Raw genomic sequence first — 18,065 nt, 5'->3', positions numbered from 1 at the left:
CTTACCTCTCTTGCACTGGCAGGTGAGTTCTTTACTACTAGTGCCACCTGGGAAGACTTCTAGACTTTTTTAAAAAGAGAGTAAATCCTAAGAGTTCTCATCGCAAGGAAAAATTATTTTTTTGTATTTCCTTAATTTTGTATCTGTGTGAGATGATGGGTGCTCACTAAAGTTATTGTGATAATCATTTCATGATCCACGCAAGTCAAATCATTATCTGGGCACCGTAATCTTATACAGTGCTGTATGTCAACTCTATCTCAGTAAAACTGGGAGGGGGTTAAAAATAATAAAAATAAAGCAATTCCTTAGAAAACAAACAATTCTGGATAAGCTTCTCTCTGATCCCCAAACATCCACTGCTAACTGCGGCACACAGTACACCAGATCAAAAGAGTAGCCCCCTGCTCGCAGCAACTAGAGAAAAGCCCACACACCAACGAAGACCCAGCACAGCCAAAAACAAATACGTAAAATTGTTAAAGAATAATTCCACTGGAAAGTTCCTTGGGAAAAGGAATTTTGTCTGTTTTATATCCACGGTGTCTAGAACTGAGCCTGGTACACAACAATATCTGATGGATGAAGGAAGGGGAGCCACACCAAAAGCCTCTGGTGCTCGATGAGTTAATTTGCAATGAATCAGACATTTCCCTTTAACAAACCTTCATAAAAAGTGAAATGAGAAGCTCCCACTTTCCGAGCAGCCACATCCCGGGTAGTTGCTGCATTTGGAGGGAGGAACTCAGTCTCACTGCAGGGCCCTGTGGGCTTAAAGGAAGGAGACCTGGTTGAATTGGCTGAGGTCACACTTGGGACCAACACTGTCATGGCCACAGTCACTGGACTCCCTGGAAGGCCCACATCTGAATTCCTTGATGCCAGGTGCCACCCACAGGCTGCTGGGAGTCTGGCTAATTCACTCTGGAATCCTGGCCAAGGCTGCTCTTGGGGCCTGCCCCAGCCTTCTGAAGTCTCAGCACAGTGCAATTGGATAACTGGGATCTGGGCCATGTTAAGGGGCCTCCCAGCTGCCTTTTTATATATCCCTCTCAATACCTTGTACCTCAGGCAACCAGGACCATTGGGATGACCTGGACCCACTGATGTACCAAATTCCAGATCTCTTTCCCTCTCTCTCAGGCCTACTTTAAAACCTTCCTGTGGAGACTTCCGCTTCCAGGAGGATGGAGTAGATGAACATTATTTCTCCAGCTAAATACAAATAAGAATGCTGGACACTATGAAGAAGGAGGAGCAGGGGGAGAAAGACTCAAAGGTAGAGAGAAAACGGCAGACTGGAGGCCTTAGGACATGAGGAACAACAACGGCAGGGAGTTCCTTGGACTTTCTTTTGCCTCGGGTATCTCAGACTTTAGACTGAAGAAGACAACTGAGAAAGGACAAGAGACACAGTCCAAAAGAGCCTCTGCCCTCCCTAGCCAAAGGACCAGGAAAGGGAGAGGCCATAAGATAGAAAACAAATTTTAGATGCTCGACTCCAGTCAGACAGCACAGAAAAACCATGGCCCCATCCCCACTAAAGGCAGCAAAGGCTGAGTGAGGAGACCATACTTCCTCCCTCAGGAGGCTGTAGGAGGTGCCCCCACCTCCCACCAGGATGGCATCAGAGGAGACCTAATGGAAAATGAGGAATTTTCTGCTCCCAACAGTAAGAAGGCTCTGCCACGTGGGAAGGTACACAGCTATAAAACAAAGAAAAAAAGAATTATCCTTACTTGCAGATGGCATGATTGTCTAAATAGAAAATCCCAATCTAGCTACAAAAAAATCTAGAGCTAATTAGTGAGTTCACAAGGTCACAAGATAGAAGACTAAAATAAAAATATTGATTATATTCCTGTTTATTAGCAATGAATGCATGGACACAAAATCCTGTATATTAGTAACGAATGCAAGGACACAAAAATTTTTAAATACAATTCCATTTACAATCGCTCAAAGATTTAAATACTTAAGTATAAATCCAACAAAATATATACAGTATTTCTTTGCTGAAAACTTCAAAACACTGATGAAAGAAACTGAAGGTCTAAATAAATGGAGAGATATAGGGGTGTTCATGAATTAGAAGATTTAAAAGAATAAAAATGTCATATCTCCTTCAAATTATGTATATGTTTAATGCAAAATCCAGCAAGCTTATTCTAAAATTTATATGGAAAGGCAGAGAAAAATAACAAGTGGATGGAATCAGAGTAATATACACATAGATTAATGAACAAAATAGAGAACCTGGAACTAGTCACACAAACATGATCAACTGGTTGTTGATAAAGATGCAATGATGCTGGACCAAGCAGATATTCATAGTCCACCCCGCCCACAAAGAAGTTAATTCAAAATGGATGATGGATTTAAGTATAAAATGTAAAATTTAAAACTTTTAGGGAAACCAATAGAAGAAAATCTTCAGGATCTAAGGTGAGGCAAAAGTTCTTAGACTTGACACCAAAAGCATGATCCATTTAAAACATGGTAAGATGGACTTCATCAAAGTAACAACTTTTAGTCTGTGAAAGACCCTGTCAAAAGGATGGAAAGATGAGCTACGGACTGGGAAAAAATATTTGCAAAGCACATGTCCAACAAAGGACTAGTGTCGAGAATATATAAAGAACTCTCAAACTCAACTTCAGAAAAAAAAAAAAATCCAATTTGAAAATGGCCAAAATGACATGAACAGGTATTTCACCCAAAAGGATATACAGATAGCCAACAAGTATATTAAAATTTTCCCAATATCCCTAGCCATCATTCGGGAAATGAAAACTAAAACCAGTGACATACCCATCAGAAAGTTTAAAATGAAAGAAAATAGTGACAACACCAAATGTTGGTGAGGATTTAGAGAAATCGAGTCATTCATATGTTGCATGTTGTTGTTTAGTCATTAAGTCGTATCTGACTCATTTGCGACCTCATGGACTGCAACACGCCAGGCTTCCCTGTGCTTCAGCGTCTCCTGGAGTTTGTGCAAATTCTTGTCCATTGCGTGGGTGATGCCATCCCACCATCTCACCCTCTGTCGCCCCCTGGTGGCACAGATGGTAAAGGCTCTGCCTGCAATGCAGGAGACATGGGTTGGATCCCAGGGCCAGGATGATTCCCTGGAGAAGGTAATAGCTACCTATTACCAGTATTCTTGCCTGAAGAATTCCATGGACAGAAGAGCCTGGAGGGCTACAGTCCAGTGGGGTTGCAGAGAGTTGGACATGACTGAGCGACTTTCCCATATTGCTGGTGGGGCTATAAAATGGTTTGGCTGCTCTGGAAAGCAGTTTGGCAGTTTCTTAAAAAGATAAACATGCAGCTACTGTATGACCCAGTTCTTACACTGTTGAGCATCTATCCTGGAAAAATGAAAACTTACAGTCACACAAACACTTGTACATGAGTATTGATAGCAGCTTTTTTATTTTTATTTTTTTAGCTTTATTTTTAATAGCCCAAAACTGGAATCCTTCAGCAGGTGAATGGCAAAGCAAACTGAGAATCCATACCTTGGATTACTACCCAGGCATAAAAAGAATCAAGTCTTGATATTTGCAACAACTTGGACAAATCTCTTGAGAATCATACTGAGTGAAAAAAAAAAGTCAGTCTCTAAAGGTTACACATACTGTATAATTTTATTCAGGTAACATTCTTGAAGGACTTTCCTGGTGGCTCAGACGGTAAAGTGTCTGTCTACAATGTGGGAGACCCGGGTTCAAGCCCTGGGTTGGGAAGATCCCCTGGAGAAGGAAATGGCAATCCACTCCAGTACTATTGCCTGGAAAATCCCATGGACAGAGGAGCCTGGTAGGCTACAGTCTATGGGGTCGCAAAGAGTCAGACACGACTGAGCAACTTCACTTTCACTTTCAACATTCTTGAAATGACAGATTTATTCTTGAAATGAAGAACAGGTAAGTGGTTGCCAGGGAATGAGGAGGGAGTTGAGGTGGGATAGAAGTGGGTGTGGCTGTAAAGGGGCAATACCAGGGATCCTTGTGGCAGTGGAAATAGTCTGTATCTTTTGACAGTATTAATGCCATACCCTGGTTGTGACATTATCCTGTAGTTTTTGCAATATGTTACCATTGGGAGAAACTGGGTAAAGAGTAAATGGGATATTGGTATTATTTCTTGGAGGGGCATGTCAACCTAGCTCAAAAAACATTTTTAATGCCATTTAAAAAGAAAAGTTCCTTCTGTTGCTCTATTTGTTCCCTTCTCGTGGGCCCTGCTATAGTAATCCATGCTGAGGTGTTAGTGGATAGTCAAGGCCCTGAAATAATCTGTCTCCCATTATATCTCAACAAGGGCTTCCTGGGGATGATAGAAGAGCAACTTTTTATAGACGAACTGCCTTGAGTTTAAAATCAAGATACTTTGAAGCCTGGTCTTAGTATGCTTTGTGACCTTGGACAAATTGCTTAGCCTCTCTGAAATTCCATTTCATCATGTAAATAAAATTTGAAGATTAAATGAAAATGTGAAACACTTGGTAAGTTGTAAAGCAGTACACAAAAAGGAAGGTCTTCCTCCCTGTTTCTCTCCCTTTCCTGTCCTCATTGCTACTGACCGGAGGAGGGGGCCGTGGCTTAGCCTGAGTCACTGCTCCAGCAAGTGTTTTGTCCGTTTGTTCACGCTGACAGGGCTTCCCAGGGGACACTAGTGGTAAAGAACCTGCCTGCCAATGCAGGAGACATGAGTTCAATCCCTGGGTTGCAGGAGGATCCCCTGGAGAAGATAATGGCAATCCACTCCAGTACTGTTGCCTAGAGAATTCCATGGACAGAGGAGCCTGGTGGGCTACAGTCCATGGGGTTGCAAAGAGTCAGACACGACTGAGCTATTGAGCTTTCACAGGCACATTTATGCTGATAGTGAAAGAATGTGTAAAGCCAGGGGTTAGCTCCAGTGGGGGAGAAGGAGGGTTCAGAGCTCACAAGGACAAAGGTGAGACTTTGAAGGGCCCTCTGTAGCATCCCATATAGAGAGCCCCCTGCCCTGGGCGAAACTCCTCTCTGAGATGTCAGGGGACAGAGAGCCCAGGCCCATGGAACAGGCCAGCAGCCAGTTCGGGGAACCAGCACTGATGGGAGAGAAGAAAAGCTTCTCGCTTTGACCATGGACTTTCCTTTCTGTTATCACCTTTGCTTTCCATTGCCTTCTGGAAGCACACATGGCAAGGAGCATGCTCGCTTTATGTTTGTAAACCCTAAAGCCAGACAGGGCTGAGACCCGTGCAACGTTCACACAGAGAATGAGTCAGTGCCCCAGCTGGGGCCAGGCTTCTGGGCTGGACACTTCCCACAGCACAGAGGTGTCCAAATGTGAAACGTAAGACTAAGAAGCCTCTCCTGAGAGAATGGCACCAGGCCTCACCAGGCCTTTCCACACAACGTCTGAGCTGGGCCTCAGGAGCTGCTGCCAGCCTGGCCTGTCTCTGAGGGGTGCTGCCCAGGGAGGCGGCTTCCCTCCCTCCCAGCTCTGACCTTTCAGTGACCTATTTAAAGGCAGAGAATCCAGTTTGGGGTCTGGGTCTCTCCTAAGAGGGTGCCTCCCGCACGTGGCTCTCCAGGGCCTTCCCAGTCACCTCCTCCTGCTGGGATGAGGTGGAGAGGGTGTTTTCTTCTCACCCATCCCCACAGGTCCCGTGTTCTTTGCGGGGGTGGGGTGGGTAGCAGCACCCACTTCCCACTCTGCCAGGGGGAGGGACGGTCTGGAAACTCTCAAGTGCCCCATCTCTCCACGGTTGCCCCCACCCCCAGGTCTCCAGTGAAAAGTGAGCTATGAAAACATATGTGCTGCTTGGGAGGGCGGGAATCAGAAACTATTTGCTGGAATTAGTTCACCCATTTGCAAGCTGCCAACTTGGAAAGCCATGAGCTACTCTGAGGCCAGGAAGGGTTGAATGGGGGAGTCAGGGGTGGGGGGAACTGCAGCAAGGAGCCTTGAACCGTCCCAGGCCATCCCTTCCCGAGGAGGCCTGGGGGCCCCTGCTCCTGCCCTCTGGATGCCCTCAGCCTGGGATAAAAGAACAAGGCAGAGGTCCAAAGAAAGACAGGAGGACAAGAGCATATAATCAGGCCAGTCAGTTTTGGCTTCCAGGCAACTCGTGGTCCCTTCAGCAATTCAGCTAGCCATTCATTTGTTCATTCATTCATTCCCCATCCCTTCACTTAATAAATATTTGTGATGCACCTATCACATACTGGACCCTGGAGGCACAGTGGTGAACAGGGCAGGCTCTCTGCGCTTCTGGAGCTTCCAGCCTCATGAAGGAGCGGCGGGAGGGGGGACTTGTTTGGATTGGGTAGTAAAAGAGGCCTCTCTTACCCCGAAGCCACGCCCCACCTCCTAAAGATCCTAGGACGCTTTCCAGTTAGCGCTGCCAAACCTGAAATCTAAGTGTCCTGAAGAAACTGCCAACATTTTGCAGACATGTAAGTCTCAAAAAATGGGTCCCTAGCACCTCATAAAAACCTTCTCCCTTCTTGGGGCCTCTCACCCGTAAAGGGAGGTTGGAAGAGGGAAGAAAGAGGGGCCTGAGGTTACAGTGAGGAGGCCTCTTGAACAACCAGCTGTTCAGCCAGTGTGTCATTCAGACATCCCTGCCTCCCAATAGCTCCATCAAGTCCCTCCCTGTCTCTTAAAGTCACAGTAACTCAGAACCAGCAGCTTAGACTTTCCTGCATGCATGTACTCAAGAAGAATCTGCCGAACAGCCCCTAAGAGCTGATACTTCTCCTGGAGCTGGAGATGCGAGGGTGAACTGGATATCCATGGCTTCCTTGGGAGCTTAGAGTCTAATCAGTAGAAGTGACAGATTAATTCCTTCCATGAATAACTAATTAATTACAATTGTGCTAAATACTTTGATAGGGAGGCCCTCATTCAGTGGAGAGGTCTGGGAAGCCTTTACAGAGGTGATATTTAAAGCTGAAACGTGAAGAATGAGAAGGATTTGGCCAGGTGGAGAGGTGGGAGAGGATACAGCACGTGGGAGCTCAGGGGCCAGATGGCATGTACTTTCAAAGAACAGAAAGCTGGCCAGAGGTAGGGGCTGAGGGGAGTGGGAAGAGAGGCTCTGGGAGTTCTGGGAGATTGGCAAAGAGGGGCCAGAGAGCGGGGGCCTCACAGACCACAAGATTTAGGTTGCAGCCTAAGAACTTTGGGCTTCCCTGGTGGCTCAGATGATAAAGAATCTACCTGCAATGTAGGAGACCCAGGTTCAATCCCTGGGTAGGGAAGATCCCCTGGAGAAGGAAATGGCAACCCACTCCAGTATTCTTACCTGGAGAATTCCATGGACAGAGGAGCCTGGCAGGCTTCAGTCCACGGGGTTGCAAAGAGTTGGACACGACTGAACAACTAACACTTTCACTTTTCACTTCACTAAAAGCTTTGGGAAGCTACTTAGGACTTCTGGCAGGACACAGAATCAAGTTTGCCTTGAGTTTGGTGGGTAGCCGAGAGTAGAAATAGGGAGACAGTTGGAAAGCTGCTCCAGGCATTCATGTGGGAGGTGATGACGGAAGTCTCCTGTGATGCAAGCAGCGAACATGCAGAGCGGGGGCCAGGGACCAGGCCCGGTTAGGAGGTGGGATCATCTTGACATCATGATGGATCAGCTGTGGAACTTAGGGAAGGGAGGGTTCGTTTCTCCCATTCTCTAGAGTGGGGAGTGAGAACACACAGGAGAAAAGCTTCAGAACCGGGGGCTTGATAGAGTTCTTAAGCATGGTACCAAAAGCGCTAGCCATCAATGAAAAAAAAAAAAAAAACAAACAACAACAACAGAAACTATAGAGATACGCAATGACTTGGATGGATATCAAAGGCATTATGTCAAATGGAAAAAAAACCAGCCTCTAAAGGGTACACACAGTCTGATTCCATGTGTGTAACCTTCTTGAAGTGAGGAAAGTACAGAGTTGAATAACAAATGAGTTGTTTCCAGGGGATAGGAGTAGAGGTGGAGGGGAAGTGAAAGGCAGTGACTGTAGAGAAGTAGCTAGAGGGGGATTTTTGTGCTGATGGAATAGTTCTGGATCTTAACCAAGGCAGTGGTTACACCTGTCGTGAAATGACATTGAACTCATACACACATTGCACCAGTGTCCATTTCCCAATTTTGTTATTCTACTAGAAGAACAAAAGATTTAACCATCGAGACTAACTGGGCAAAAAATACATAAGAACTCTCTGTAGTATCTTCACAACTTTCTGTGATTATTTTTTAATTTGGAAAAAAACAGAGAGAGGCAAAGCACAGTGCCTGGCATGTAGAAGCATTTGATGAAATGTTAAAACCACACATTGGGACCTGTCTTCAGGGAACCTCTAGCTCAGCTCTGCTACAGGGAAATAAAACATCCTGTGTCTCAGGTGATCTTCTCAGTCTGGGAGATTTTGTTGCTGTTCAGTAGCTAAGTCATGTCCAACTCTTTGTGACACCATGGACTGCAGCATGCCAGGCTTCCCTGTCTTTCACTATCATCTCTCAGAGTTTGCTCAAGCTCATGCCCACTGACTTGTTGATGCCATCCTTATCCTCTGTTGTCCCCTTCTCCTCCTGCCCTTGATCTTTCCCAGCATCAGGATATGTTCCAACAAGTTGGCATCAGGTGGCAAAAGCTTCAGCACCAGTCTTTCCAATGAATTTTCAGGGTTGATCTCCTTTAGGATTGACTGGTTTGATCTCCTTGCAGGCCAAGGGACTCTCAAGAGTCTTCTTCAGCACCACAGTTCAAAAGCATCAATTCTTTAGCACTCAGCCTTCTTTATGGTCCAACTTTCACATCCATACATGACTACTGGAGAAACCATAGCTCTGACTATATGGACCTTTGTCATCAAAGTGACATCTTTGCTTTCTAATACGTTGTCTAGGTTTATCATAACTTTCCTTCCAAGGAGCAAGCATCTTTTAATTTCATGGTTGTAGTCAACATCTGCAGTGATTTTGAAGCCCAAGAAAATAAAATATATCACTGTTTCTCCACTTTTCCCCCTTATATTTGCCATGAAGTGATGGGACCAGATGCCATGATCTTACTTTTGGGAATGTTGAGTTTTAAGCCAGCTTTTTCCCTCTCTTCTTTCACCTCATCAAGAGGCTCTCTAGTTCTTCTTCACTTTCTGCCATTAGAGTAATATCATCTGCATATCTGAGGTCATTGATATTTCTCCCGGCAATCTTGATTCTAGCTGGTGGTTCATCCAGCCTGGCATTTCACATAATGTACTCTGCATGTAAGTTAAATAAACAGGATGACAATATACAGCCTTGTGATTACTCCTTTCCCAATTTGGAACTGTACAAAAAAGATCTTCATGACCCAGATAATCATGATGATGTGATCACTAATCTAGAGCCAGACATCTTGGAAAGTGAAGTCAAGTGGACCTTAGAAAGCATCACTACGAACAAAGCTGGTGGAGGGGATGGAATTCCAGTTGAGGTGTTTCAAATCCTGAAAGATGATGCTGTGAAAGTGCTGCACTCAATATGCCAGCAAATTTGGAAAACTCACCAGTGGCCACAGGACTGGAAAAGGTCAGTTTTCATTCCAATTCCAAAGAAAGGCAATGCAAAAGAATGCTCAAACTACCACACAATTGCACTCATCTCACATGCTAGTAAAGTAATGCTCAAAATTCTCCAAGCCAGGCTTCATCAATACGTGAACCGTGAACTCCCTGATATTCAAGCTGGTTTTAGAAAAGGCAGAGGAACCAGAGATCAAATTGCCAACATCGGCTGGATCATGGAAAAAGCAAAAGAGTTCCAGAAAAACACCTATTTCTGCTTTATTGACTATGCCAAAGCCTTTGACTGTGTGGATCACAATCAACTGTGGAAAATTCTGAGAGGGATGGGAATACCAGACCACCTAACCTGCCTCTTGAGAAATCTGTATGCAGGTCAGGAAGCAACAGTTCGAACTGGACATGGAACAACAGACTGGTTCCAAGCAGGAAAAGGAGTACATCAAGGCTGTATATTGTCACCCTGCTTATTTAACTTATATGCAGAGTACATCATGAGAAACGCTGGACTGGAAGAAACACAAGCTGGAATCAAGATTGCCGGGAGAAATATCAATAACCTCAGATACGCAGATGACACCACCCTTATGGCAGAAAGTGAAGAGGAACTAAAAAGCCTCTTGTTGAAAATGAAAGAGGAGAGCGAAAAGTTGGCTTAAAGCTCAACATTCAGAAAATGAAGATCATGGCATCTGGTCCCATCACTTCATGGAAAATAGATGGGGAAACAGTGGAAACAGGGTCACACTTTATTTTTGGGGGCTCCAAAATCACTGCAGATGGTGACTGCAGCCATGAAATTAAAAGATGCTTACTCCTTGGAAGAAAAGTTATAACCAACCTAGGTAACACATTCAAAAGCAGAGACATTACTTTGTCGACTAAAGTCCGTCTAGTCAAGGCTATGGCTTTTCCTGTGGTCATGTATGGATGTGAGAGTTGGACTGTAAAGAAGGCTGAGTGCCGAAGAATTGATGCTTTTGAACTGTGGTGTTGGAGAAGACTCTTGAGAGTCCCTTGGACTGCAAGGAGATCCAACCAGTCCATTCTGAAGGAGATCAGCCCTGGGATTTCTTTGGAAGGAATGATGCTAAAGCTGAAACTCCAGTACTTTGGCCACCTCATGTGAAGATTTGACTCATTGGAAAAGACCCTGATGCTGGGAGGGATTGGGGGCAGGAGGAGAAGGGGACGACAGAGGATGAGATTGCTGGATGGCATCACGGACTCGATGGACGTGAGTCTGAGTGAACTCCGGGAGATGGTGATGGACAGGGAGGCCTGGCGTGCTGCGATTCATGGGGTCGCAAAGAGTCGGACACGACTGAGCGACTGAACTGAATTTGGAACCAGTCCATTGCTCCATGTCCAGTTCTAGCTGTTGCTACTTGACCGGCATAAAGGAGTCTCAGTAGACAGGTAAGATGGTCTGGTATTCCTATCTCTTGAAGAATTTTCCACAGTTTGTTGTGATCCACACAGTCGAAGGCTTTCATGTAGTCGTTGAAGAAGAAGTAAATGTTTTTCTGGAATTCCCTTGCTTTCCCTGTGAGCTAGCAAATTTGGCAATTTGATCTCTGGTTCCCCTGCCTTTTCTAAACTCAGCTTGTACATCTGGAAGTTCTCTGCTCACATACTGTTGAAGCCTGGCTTGGAGAATTTTGAGCATAACCTTGCTAGCATGTGAAATGAGTGCAATTGTACAGTAGTCTGAATATTCTTTGGCACTGCCCTTCTTTGTGATTGGAATGAAAACTGACTTTTTCCAGTCCTGTAGCCACTGCTGAGTTTCCCAAATTTGCTGACATATTGAATACAGCACTTTAACAGCATCATCTTTTAGGATTTGAAATAGCTCACCTGGAATTCCATCACCTCCACTAGCTTTGTTTGTAGTGATGCTTCCTAAGGCCCACTTGACTTCACACTCCAGGATGTCTAGCTCTCTGTGAGTGATCACACCATCGTGGTTATCTGGGTCATTAAGATCTTTTTTGTATAGTTCTTCTGTGTATTCTTGCCACCTCTTCTTAATCTCTTCTGCTTTTGATGGGTTCTTACTGTTTCTGTTCTTTATCATGCCCATGTTTGCATGAAATGTTCCCTTGATATCTCCGTGTTTTTTTTTTTTAAAGAGATCTCTAGTCTTTACCATTCTATTGTTTTCCTCTCTTTGTATTGTTCATTGAAGAAGGCCTTCTTATCTCTCCTTGCTATTCTCTGGAATTCTGCATTCATTTGGGTGTATCTTTCCCTTTCTCCCTTGCCTTTCACTTCTTTTCTTTCCTCAGCTATTTGTAAAGCCTCCTCAGACAATCACTTTGCCTTCTTGCCTTTCTTCTTCTTTGGAATGGTTTTGGTCCCACCTCCTGTACAGTGTTACAAACCTCAGTCCATAGTTCTTCAGGCACTCTGTCTATCAGATCTAATCCCTTGAATCTACTTGTCACCTCCACTGTATAATCATAAGGGATTTGATTTTGGTCATACCTGAATGGTCTAGTGGTTTTCCCTACTTTCTTCTATTTAAGCCTGAATTTTGCAATAAAGAGTTCATGATCTGAGCCACAGTCAGCTCCAAGTCTTGTGTTTGCTGACTGTATAGAGTTTCTCCATCTTTGGCTGCAAATAATATAATCAATCTGATTTCAGTATTGACTATTTGAAGATATCCACATGTAAAGTCATCTCTTGTGTTGTTAGAAGAGGGTATTTGTTATGACCAGCGTGTTCTCTTGACAAAATTCTGCTAGCCTTTGTCCTGCTTCATTTTGTGCTCCAAGGTCAAACTTGCCTGTTACTCTAGGTATCTCTTGACTTCCTACTTTTGCACTTCAATCCCCTATGATGAAAAGGATGTCCTTTTTTGGTGTTAGTTCTAGAAGTTCTTGTAAGTCTTCACAAAACTGGTCAACTTCAGTTTATTCAGCATCAGTGGTTGGGGCATAGACTCAGATTACTGTGATGTTAAATGGTTTGCCTTGGAAACAAACCGAGATCATTCTGTCGTTTTTGAGACTGCATTCAAATACTGCATTTTGGACTCTTCTGTTGACTATGAGGGCTACTCCATTTCTTCTAAGGGATTCTCGTTCACAGTAGTAGATATAATGGTCATCTGAATAAAATTCACCCATTCCTGTCTGTTTCAGTTCACTGATTCCTAAAATGTTGATGTTCACTCTTACCATCTCCTGTCTGACCACATTCAACTTACCTTGATTCATGGACCTAACATTCCAGGTTCCTATGCAATATTGTTCTTTATAGCATCAGAATTTACTTTCACCACCAGACACATCCACACCTGAGCGTCATTTCCACTTTGTCCCAGCTGCTGCATTCTGTCTGGAGCAATTAATAATTGCCCTCTGCTCTTCTGCAGTAGCATATTGGGCACCTTCCAACCTAGGGGGCTCGTCTTTGGGTGTCATATCTTTTTGCCTTTTCATACTGTTCATGGGGTTCTCATGGCAAGAATATTGGGGTGGTTTGCCATTCCCTCCTCCAGTGGACCACGTTTTGTCAGAACTCTCCACTATGACCTGTCCATCTTGAGGGGCCCTACACGGCATGGCTCATAGCTTCACTGATTTATGCAAGCCCCTTCACCACGGTCCCATGAAGGGATCACAGCCTTAGGCTGTGTTAGGTAGAAGGGACAGGAAGGCAGAGAGGGGAAGGGAGTCCACGACGGCCTTTTTTATTATTATTAGAAGTACAAATTAGGCAAATTAGAAGTTGGGATTATGAAAGGAGTATCCTTCAAGGTTACTGAAAGACCAGCCTGCAGTTATGAGTTTGTTTACAAATCATTAGCCTTAACCGAAAGTCTGAGGAGGAACAGTCAGCCCAGTCTTAGTGTTTGGAAGCCCCTGTGGTGGGATGTCAGAGGAAATGACTGTGTCCTGCTAGGACCATGTGACTTCTTTAGTAACACCTCCTGACCAAAACTGCCTTTTTTTCTCGTGTGTAGAGTGGGCTGGATTTCAGGGGCACTGAAGCAAATCCTCTCCATCTGGTCCTCTCCCATCCACTGCCTGATGCTTAGTGTTTCCTCCTTAGAGTTTCAGTCCTCCAGCTTAAGGCCAGACTCCCTGTTACAGCCCTAATCTTACCTAAGAGTAGATTTCGATGGGGGGAGACTCTGCCAGCTCTCAGTGGAGGCAAGAAGGGAACAGAGGATAGGGGTAAGAACGGGAAGAAGTCTTCCCTTCTCAGCCTTTGTGGACATCTCAGCTTGTCAGGGCCCATTCCTCCCCCTTCTTTCTCACTGCTGAGAGATCATTGCACTGAGGCTGAGTAAGCAGGCTGGGCCACCACATTTAAAGTATCTAACTATATACCAGAACTATGTAGATGTTTTCTCTCATTTTCACAACAAATCTTACAAAGAGGAGACTATTTGGAACTTTCTGGAATTTTTTTCTGAATATTTTCTATCCACAGTTACCTGAATCTGTAGATGCAGAGTCTGCAGATGTGGCAGGGCATATATAAGCTAGTGGAGGTGATGGAATTCAAGCTGAACTATTTCAAATCCTAAAAGATGATGCTGTTAAAGTTCTGCATTCAATATGTCACCAAATTTGGAAAACTCAGCAGTGGCTACAGGACTGGGAAAGGCCAGCTTTCATTCCAATCCCAAAGAAGGGCAATGCCAAAAAATGTTCAAACTACCACGCAATTGCGCTCATTTCACAGGCTAACAAGGTTACACTTAAAATTCTTCACAGTAGCCTTCAGCAGTATGTGAACTGAGAACCTCCGGATGTACAAGCTGGGTTTAGAAAAGGCAGAGGAACCAGAGATCAAATTGCCAGCATTCACTGGATCACAGAGAAAACAAGGGAATTCCAGAAAAACATCTGCTTCAGCAACTACACGAAAGCCTTCAACTGTGTGGATCACAACAAACTGTGGAAAATTCTTCAAGAGATAGGAATACCAGACCACCTTACCTGTCTACTGAGAAACCTGTATGCAGGTCAAGAAGCAATAGTTAGAACTGGACATGGAACAACAGACAGGTTCCAAATTGAGAAAGGAGTCATCACAAGGCTGTATATTGTCATCCTGTTTATTTAACTTATATGCAGAGTATATTATGTGAAATGCCAAACTGGATGAACCACAAGCTAGAATCAAGATTGCCAGGAGAAATATCAGTAACCTCAGATATGCAGATGATATCATTCTAATGATAGAAAGTGAAGAACTAAAGAGCCTTTTGATGAGGTGAAAGAGGAGAGTGAAAAAGCTGGCTTAAAGCTCAACATTCCCAAAAGTAAGATCATGGCATCTGGTCCCATCATTTCATGGCAAATAGAAGAGGAAAAAGAGAAGAAGCAGTGATGCATTTTATTTTCTTGGGCTTCAAAGTCACTGTGGATGGTGACTACAGCCATGAAATTAAAAGATGTTTGTTTCTTGGAAGGAAAGCTATGAGAAACCTAGAACAGTCTATTAAAAAACAGAGACATCACTTTGCCAACAAAGGTCTGTATAGAGCTATGGTTTCTCCAGTAGTCATGTATGGATGTGAAAGTTGGACCATAAAGAAAGCTGAGCGCCAAAGAATTGATGCTTTTGAACTGTGGTGCTGAAGAAGACTCTTGAGAGTCCCTTGGCCTTCAAGGAGATCAAACCAGTCCATCCTAAAGGAGATCAACCCTGAAAATGCATTGCAAAGACTGATGCTGAAGCTTAAGCTCCAGTACTTTGGCCACCTGATGTGATGAGCCAGCTCATTGGTAAAGACCCTGATGCTGGGAATGATTGAGGGCAAGAGGAGAAGAGGGTGGCAGAGGATAAGATGTTTGGATCGCATCGACCCAATGGACATCAGTTTGAGCAAACTCTGGGAGATAATGAAGGACAGGGAAGCCTGGCATGCTGCAGTCCATGGGGTCGCAAATGGTCAGACATGACTGAACAACACTTCATTTCAGTATATATTTTATATATTATATATACACTACATAATGTATTTTATCTATTATATATACACATATATGTAAAATATTGTTCTTGTTGTTCAGTCGCTAAGTCGTGTCTGACTCTTTACAACCCCATAGACTATAACTAGCCAAGCTCCTCTGTCCATGGGATTCTCCAGGCCAGAATACTGGAGTGGGTTGCCATTCCCTTCTCCAGGGGATCTTCCTGACCCAGGGATCAAACCCAGGTCTCCCACATAGCAGGTAGATTCTTTACCATCTGAGCCAGCAAGGAAGCCCATATTATATAGAAATATATATTATATATATAATATTATATAGAAATATATATTATATATACTGAATAGTATTACTATATGATATGATAAGATAGGATGGGATATAATATTAATATAACAACAAGAAAGGAAGAAGCATCCCGGGGCATCCAGCACTCCCAGCTAGGCCTTGCTATTCTCCTGTTGAATATAAATAATCTCATGAACAGTACCATCAGACAAGGCCGCTCAGTGACAGTGATAGATCAAGGCAGAAATATGACCACTCATTAATCATGTCTGAACCCAGGCAAAACATGACCATTGTCCAATCCGCAGAAATGACCAAACATCTTCCTCTTCTGGCTAATATAAGTGGCTGCTGCTTGTTTATCAATTATAGCTTTAGCATCTCTCTGGTCTGCCCTTCTTCTGGGTAAAATTATTGAAATATCCAGTCATAGAAGTGGCCCTGCTTCCTGATAGCACCCGATCTAGAGCAAACCTTAAACTCTCCCCAAATCACAGACACAAGCCCGTATCCTGTAAATACTTTCTAACACCCTCTTCTTGAGGTGGCCATGGTTCCCCATTCTGTGCAATATTCCTTGCGAGTGTGTGCGTGTGTGTGTATGTGTGTGTGTGAGAGAGAGAGAGAGATGGATATAGAAAGCAATATATAAATGTAGAAATAAATGTATCTCACACACAGAGTTTTTTCCTATATGATTTGATCTTAATTTTAAACTCTTTACTTAAGATTAGCGAAACTTTGGTTGAACCTCTGAACAACAGAGTGAAACCTCATTAATTGAAGGAGCCATACTCCACAGTACATGAGTACAGGCAGCCCCAATGCTTAAAAAATGGTAAGCTGTGAAATTAATCATCTGAATAAAAATGGCTGGAGACAGTTCAACTAATCTGGTAGCAGCATCATTTGCATGCAATTATGTGCTAATTACTTTACCTTATCTATTCGTTAACAAAGGTCAAGGTTAACCTCTACTTAGTCACATCCTGTCAGGTATTAGTTGAGGTTACTGTTTTACTTGAAAATAACTTATTTTTAAATAGTCTCTGAACCAGACATATTACTATTGTACAGGACCTTCATCTACTAATTATTCAGAAACAATGAGACCAACCGCCTTCCGGGTTCTTCAGTTGATCCCAGGGGCAAAGGCTCGTGAATCACACAGTTATTCAGGTCATTTTAGCAGACAAGTAATTTGACAATGATGATGATATTTCTTCACCATTCAGGGCTGTTCTGAGCCCCACCTCTCAGTCCTGTCTGATCAAGTGTTTCTCCAACTTGCATTGTTGACATTTCAGGCTGGATAATTATCAGGGTTGGGAAGTGTGTCCTGAGCATTACAGCATATTTAGCAACATCCTTGCTTTCTACCCACTAGATGTCAGTAGTGCCTCCTCTCCCTGCCCCACCCTCATGTAACAATCAAAATAGTCTCCAGACTTTGGCAAATGTTCCTGGGGGGGGGGGGGGCAAAACTATCCATTTGAAAATCCGTTTTAAGTCCAGAGTGCTCAGTAGTTTGCACTTCTAATAGCTTTCACCTCCCCTCCCCCATCCCTTAAACTTGATAATGGACAGTCAAGTGTAGTCTTGACCCTGGGTGTATTGCTGCCTCCACATGGGTGAAAGGGCTGCACAAAACCAAGGCACAGTTGGAAGACTGAGGCTCAGAACAAACCCTCAATCAGCCTCCTGCAGTGGAGAAGGGTTTCAGGGTATCTGTCACTGGGCCCTTGGCCTTTGAGGGATTTTCAGAGGTGCCCATTGTTTCACTCCCTTTACCCTACAATTGGAGGAGGGAGCCCTTGCCTCCCAGCTGTCTAAGTACAAAGTACTTGGCACTTACTCCGGGTTGGCCTTGAGTTAAAGAACAGGGTAAGGCAACAAGTAACAGACAATCCCAATGTAATTTGACCAGGAATCTGAAAGAGGAAAGTCCAAGGAGACTGTGGGAACCCCAAGAAGGGTGCCTAGCCCAGGGAAGAGGCCCCAGAGAAGGTGATGTTTGAGCTAAAATTATGAAAAAAGAATGGGAATCAGAAAGGCAAAGATCACACTAGGCTAAGGCCAGAGAGGATAGAGCAAATGGCTGGAATAGGACAATCTGTGTGTGGAAGGTAGTGGTTACCCCAGGTTGTTGACTATTTCTTTGGCTTCAGGAGGGAAGACATAAAAGATGAGGGCAGAGTGGCAGGCAGGTGCTTGCTCACAGAGGGCCTTTTATGCCAAGCTAAGAGGGGA

The sequence above is a fragment of the Ovis aries genome, chromosome X (genome assembly GCF_016772045.2).
Source record: "Ovis aries strain OAR_USU_Benz2616 breed Rambouillet chromosome X, ARS-UI_Ramb_v3.0, whole genome shotgun sequence".
Taxonomy (NCBI): domain Eukaryota; kingdom Metazoa; phylum Chordata; class Mammalia; order Artiodactyla; family Bovidae; genus Ovis; species Ovis aries.
This window is presented reverse-complemented; position numbering follows the sequence as displayed.